Here is a 7,148-nt window from a genome sequence, read left to right as displayed (position 1 = left end):
ATTTCGATAATTCAACCATAGAATGTAGTTTCACGTACTTGTGTCTATTTTGTAAATCATTTATAAAACCTGCATGTATTCTCATCCCAAAAATATTAGATTTTAAAAGTGGGACTATAACTCACTTTCACAGATTTTTACTTCGTCGGGAAGTAAGACTTGGCCACTGGTTGATTCACGAACCTATAACAATATATACATATATATCAAAGTATGTTTAAAATATATTTACAACACTTTTAATATATTTTGATGTTTTAAGTTTATTAAGTCAGCTGTCCTCGTTAGTAACCTACAACTAGTTGTCCACAGTTAGATGTACATAAATAAATTGATAAATATTATCTTGAATCAATCCACGACCCAGTGTATACGTATCTCAGTATTGATCACAACTCAAACTATATATATTTTGGAATCAACCTCAACCCTGTATAGCTAACTCCAACATTTACATATAGAGTGTCTATGGTTGTTCCGAAATATATATAGATGTGTCGACATGATAGGTCGAAACATTGTATACGTGTCTATGGTATCTCAAGATTACATAATATATAATACAAGTTGATTAAGTTATGGTTGGAATAGATTTGTTACCAATTTTCACGTAGCTAAAATGAGAAAAATTATCCAATCTTGTTTTACCCATAACTTCTTCATTTTAAATCCGTTTTGAGTGAATCAAATTGTTATGGTTTCATATTGAACTCTATTTTAATAATCTAAACAGAAAATGTATAGGTTTATAGTCGGAAATATAAGTTACAAGTCGTTTTTGTAAAGGTAGTCATTTCAGTCGAAAGAACGACGTCTAGATGACCATTTTAGAAAAAATACTTCCACTTTGAGTTTAACCATAATTTTTGGATATAATTTCATGTTCATAATAAAAATCATTTTCTCAGAATAACAACTTTTAAATCAAAGTTTATCATAGTTTTTAATTAACTAACCCAAAACAGCCCGCGGTGTTACTATGACGGCGTAAATCCGGTTTTACGGTGTTTTTCGTGTTTCCAGGTTTTAAATCATTAAGTTAGCATATCATATAGATATAGAACATGTGTGTAGTTAATTTTAAAAGTCAAGTTAGAAGGATTAACTTTTGTTTGCGAACAAGTTTAGAATTAACTAAACTATGTTCTAGTGATTACGAGTTTAAACCTTCGAATAAGATAGTTTTATATATATGAATTGAATGATGTTATGAACATCATTACTACCTCAAGTTTAGTAGGTAAACCTACTGGAAGTGACAAGAAATGATCTAGCTTCAAAGGATCTTGGATGGCTTGAAAGTTCTTGAAGTAGGATCATGACACAAAAACAAGTTCAAGTAAGATTTTTACTCGAATTAAGATAGTTTATAGTTATAGAAATTGAATCAAAGTTTGAATATGAATATTACCTTGAATAAGAAAGATAACCTACTGTATATAACAAAGGTTTCTTGATCTTAGATGATTACTTGGAATGGATTAGAAAGCTTGGAAGTAAATTAGTAAACTTGAAGGGATTTTTGAAGTGTTCTTGAAGTGTTCTTCCTATGATGATTATAGCTTGATTCTTGAAGTGATTTTTGATGAAGAAGATGATTAACTACTGGAAAAATACGTTCATAATAGTGTGTGTGTGCTGAGAGAGAATTAGAAAGAGAATTGGAAGTGAAATGGAGTGAATGATGAGTGGTAATTGGTGAGTGGTGAGTGGGGTTAAAAAGAGTTCTACTTAGTTGACTAGCTCATGGTAGAAGTTAAAATTGATTAGTCATACATGACATAATCAAGAGTGGAATCCCATGCTAGTTCCTATTGGTATATACTCATAGTAAGTACGTTTTGAAGCTGTGTATAATACGGGTAAGAATACGACTAGAATTCTTGATGAAAGAAAAGAATGGAAAAGTAACTGTAACCATTTTCGTTAAGTATGAGTGTTTTGATATATGTATTAAAGTCTTCCAAAAGTATTTCAATACATCTAAATACACTACATGTATATACATTTTAACTGAGTCGTTAAGTCATCGTTAGTCGTTACATGTAAGTGTTGTTTTGAAACCTTTAAATTAACGATCTCAATTAATGTTGTTAAACCATTGTTTATTATATCTAATGAGATGTTAAATTATTATATTATCATGATATTATGATATATTAATATATCTTAATATGATATATATACATTTAAATGTCGTTACAACGATAATCGTTACATATATGTCTCGTTTCGAAATCCTTAAGTTAGTAGTCTTGTTTATATGTATATAACTCATTGTTAATATACTTATGGAGATACTTACTTATCATAATCTCATGTTAACCATATGTATATCCATATATATATCGTCATGTCGTTTTTACAAGTTTTAACGTTCGTGAATCGCCGGTCAACTTGGGTGGTCAATTGTCTATATGAAACATATTTCAATTAATCAAGTCTTAACAAGTTTGATTGCTTAACATGTTGGAAACATTTAATCATGTAAATATCAATCTCAATTAATATATATAAACATGGAAAATTTTGGGTCACTACAGTACCTACCCGTTAAATAAATTTCGTCCCGAAATTTTAAGCTGTTGAAGGTGTTGACGAATCTTCTGGAAATAGATGCGGGTATTTCTTCTTCATCTGATCTTCACGCTCCCAGGTGAACTCGGGTCCTCTACGAGCATTCCATCGAACTTTAACAATTGGTATCTTGTTTTGCTTAAGTCTTTTAACCTCACGATCCATTATTTCGACGGGTTCTTCGATGAATTGGAGTTTTTCGTTGATTTGGATTTCATCTAACGGAATAGTGAGATCTTATTTAGCAAAACATTTCTTCAAATTCGAGACGTGGAAAGTGTTATGTACAGCCGCGAGTTGTTGAGGTAACTCAAGTCGGTAAGCTACTGGTCCGACACGATCAATAATCTTGAATGGTCCAACATACCTTGGATTTAATTTCCCTCGTTTACCAAATCGAACAACGCCTTTCCAAGGTGCAACTTTAAGCATGACCATCTCTCCAATTTCAAATTCTATATCTTTTCTTTTAATGTCAGCGTAGCTCTTTTGTCGACTTTGGGCGGTTTTCAACCGTTGTTGAATTTGGATGATCTTCTCAGTAGTTTCTTGTATAATCTCCGGACCCGTAATCTGTCTATCCCCCACTTCACTCCAACAAATCAGAGACCTGCACTTTCTACCATAAAGTGCTTCAAACGGCGCCATCTCAATGCTTGAATGGTAGCTGTTGTTGTAGGAAAATTCTGCTAATGGTAGATGTCGATCCCAACTGTTTCCGAAATCAATAACACATGCTCGTAGCATGTCTTCAAGCGTTTGTATTGTCCTTTCGCTCTGCCCATCAGTTTGTGGATGATAGGCAGTACTCATGTCTAGACGAGTTCCTAATGCTTGCTGTAATGTCTGCCAGAATCTTGAAATAAATCTGCCATCCCTATCAGAGATAATAGAGATTGGTATTCCATGTCTGGAGACGACTTCCTTCAAATACAGTCGTGCTAACTTCTCCATCTTGTCATCTTCTCTTATTGGCAGGAAATGTGCTGATTTGGTGAGACGATCAACTATTACCCAAATAGTATCAAAACTACTTGCAGTCCTTGGCAATTTAGTGATGAAATCCATGGTAATGTTTTCCCATTTCCATTCCGGGATTTCGGGTTGTTGAAGTAGACCTGATGGTTTCTGATGCTCAGCTTTGACCTTAGAACACGTCAAACATTCTCCTACGTATTTAGCAACATCGGCTTTCATACCCGGCCACCAAAAATATTTCCTGAGATCCTTGTACATCTTCCCCGTTCCAGGATGTATTGAGTATCTGGTTTAATGAGCTTCTCTAAGTACCATTTCTCTCATATCTCCAAATTTTGGTACCCAAATCCTTTCAGCCCTATAACGGGTTCCGTCTTCCCGAATATTAAGATGTTTCTCCGATCCTTTGGGTATTTCATCCTTTAGATTTCCCTCTTTTAAAACTCCTTGTTGCGCCTCCTTTATTTGAGTAGTAAGGTTATTATGAATCATTATATTCATAGATTTTACTCGAATGGGTTCTCTGTCCTTCCTGCTCAAGGCATCGGCTACCACATTTGCCTTCCCCGGGTGGTAACGAATCTCAAAGTCGTAATCATTCAATAATTCAATCCACCTACGCTGCCTCATATTCAGTTGTTTCTGATTAAATATGTGTTGAAGACTTTTGTGGTCGGTATATATAATACTTTTGACCCCATATAAGTAGTGCCTCCAAGTCTTTAATGCAAAAACAACCGCGCCTAATTCCAAATCATGCGTCGTATAATTTTGTTCGTGAATCTTCAATTGTCTAGACGCATAAGCAATCACCTTCATTCGTTGCATTAATACACAACCGAGACCTTGCTTTGATGCATCACAATAAATCACAAAATCATCATTCCCTTCAGGCAATGACAATATAGGTGCCGTAGTTAGCTTTTTCTTCAAAAACTGAAACGCTTTCTCTTGTTCATCATTCCATTCAGATTTCTTCCCTTTATGCGTTAATGCAGTCAAGGGTTTTGCTATTCTGGAAAAGTCTTGGATGAACCTTCTGTAGTAACCAGCTAGTCCTAAAAACTGGCGTATGTGTTTCGGAGTTTTCGGGGTTTCCCACTTTTCAACAGTTTCTATCTTTGCCGGATCCACCTTAATACCTTCTTTGTTCACTATGTGACTGAGGAATTGAACTTCTTCCAACCAAAATGCACACTTTGAAAACTTAGCGTACAATTCTTCCTTCCTCAATACTTCTAACACCTTTCTCAAATGTTCACCGTGTTCTTGGTCATTCTTTGAGTAAATAAGTATGTCATCAATGAAAACAATGACAAACTTGTCAAGGTATGGTCCACACACTCGGTTCATAAGGTCTATGAACACAGCTGGTGCATTAGTTAAACCAAACGGCATGACCATAAACTTGTAATGACCGTAACGTGTTCTGAAAGCAGTCTTTGGAATATCATCTTCTTTCACCCGCATTTGATGATACCCGGAACGTAAGTCAATCTTTGAATAAACAGACGAGCCTTGTAGTTGATCAAATAAGTCGTCGATTCTCAGTAGTGGGTAGCGGTTCTTGATGGTAAGTTTGTTCAACTCTCGGTAGTCGATACACAACCTGAATGTACCATCTTTCTTCTTGACAAACAAAACAGGAGCTCCCCACGGTGATGTGCTTGGTCGAATGAAACCATGCTCTAAAAGTTCTTGTAATTGGCTTTGCAGTTCTTTCATCTCGCTGGGTGCGAGTCTGTAAGGAGCACGAGCTATTGGGGCAGCTCCTGGTACAAGATCTATTTGAAATTCAACGGATCGCTGTGGGGGTAATCCCGGTAATTCTTTCAGAAATACATCGGGAAATTCTTTTGCAATGGGAACATCATTGATGCTCTTTTCTTCAGTTTGTACTTTCTCGACGTGTGCTAGAACAGGATAGCAACCTTTTCTTATTAGTTTTTGTGCCTTTAAATTACTAATAATATGTAGCTTCGTGTTGCCCTTTTCTCCGTACACCATTAAGGGTTTTCCTTTTTCTCGTATAATGCGAATTGCATTTTTGTAACAAACGATCTCTGCTTTCACTTCTTTCAACCAGTCCATACCGATTATCACATCAAAACTCCCTAACTCTACTGGTATCAAATCAATCTTAAATGTTTCGCTAACCAGTTTAATTTCTCGATTCCGACATATATTATCTGCTAAAATTAATTTACCATTTGCTAATTCGAGTAAAAATTTACTATCCAAAGGCGTCAATGGACAACTTAATTTAGCACAAAAATCTCTACTCATATAGCTTCTATCCGCACCCGAATCAAATAAAACGTAAGCAGATTTATTGTCAATAAGAAACGTACCCGTAACAAGCTCCGGGTCTTCCTGTGCCTCTGCCGCATTAATATTGAAAACTCTTCCGCGGCCTTGTCCATTCGTGTTCTCCTGGTTCGGGCAATTTCTAATAATGTGTCCCGGTTTTCCACATTTATAACAAACTACATTGGCATAACTTGCTCCGACACTACTTGCTCCGCCATTACTCGTTCCGACACCATTTGTTCCTTTCGTTCTATTAACCCCTGGTCCGTAGACCTCACACTTCGCCGCGCTATGACCATTTCTTTTACACTTGTTGCAAAATTTGGTGCAGAACCCCGAGTGATACTTTTCACACCTTTGGCATAGCTGCTTCTGATTGTTGTTGTTGTTGCGGTTATTATTGTTGTTGGGATGATTGTTGTAGTTGCTGTTGTTGTTGTTGTTGTTGTTGTTGTTGTTGGGCCGTTTGTTGTAGTTGCGATTGATGTTGCGATTGTTGGGATAATTGTTGCGATTATTGTTGTAATTGCTGTTGTTGTTGTATTGGTGATTCTTATCACCGTTTTCCTCCCACTTTCTTTTGACTTGCTTCACATTGGCCTCTTCAGCAGTCTGTTCTTTAATTCTTTCTTCAATCTGGTTCACTAGTTTGTGAGCCATTCTACATGCCTGTTGTATGGAGGCGGGCTCGTGTGAACTTATATCTTCTTGGATTCTTTCCGGTAATCCTTTCACAAACGCGTCGATCTTCTCTTCATCATCTTCGAATGCTCCCGGACACAATAGGCACAATTCTGTGAATCGTCTTTCGTACGTGGTAATATCAAATCCTTGGGTTCGTAACCCTCTAAGTTCTGTCTTGAGCTTATTGACCTCGGTTCTGGGACGGTACTTCTCGTTCATCAAGTGCTTGAATGCTGACCACGGTAGTGCGTACGCATCATCTTGTCCCACTTGCTCTAGATAGGTATTCCACCATGTTAACGCAGAACCTGTGAAGGTATGCGTAGCGTACTTCACTTTGTCCTCTTCAGTACACTTACTTATGGCAAACACCGATTCGACCTTCTCGGTTCACCGTTTCAATCCGATCAGTCCTTCGGTTCCATCAAATTCCAAAGGTTTGCAGGCAGTGAATTCTTTGTAGGTGCATCCTACACGATTTCCTGTACTGCCAGATCCAAGGTTATTGTTGGTATGTAGCGCAGCCTGTACTGCGGTATGTTTGAAGCTAGAAAAGTACGGAATTCCTCTTCATTCATATTCACGGTGTGTCGAGTAGT

The sequence above is a fragment of the Rutidosis leptorrhynchoides genome, chromosome 2 (assembly GCF_046630445.1).
Source record: "Rutidosis leptorrhynchoides isolate AG116_Rl617_1_P2 chromosome 2, CSIRO_AGI_Rlap_v1, whole genome shotgun sequence".
In the NCBI taxonomy this organism is placed as follows: domain Eukaryota; kingdom Viridiplantae; phylum Streptophyta; class Magnoliopsida; order Asterales; family Asteraceae; genus Rutidosis; species Rutidosis leptorrhynchoides.
Note: the sequence above shows the minus strand (reverse complement) of the source record.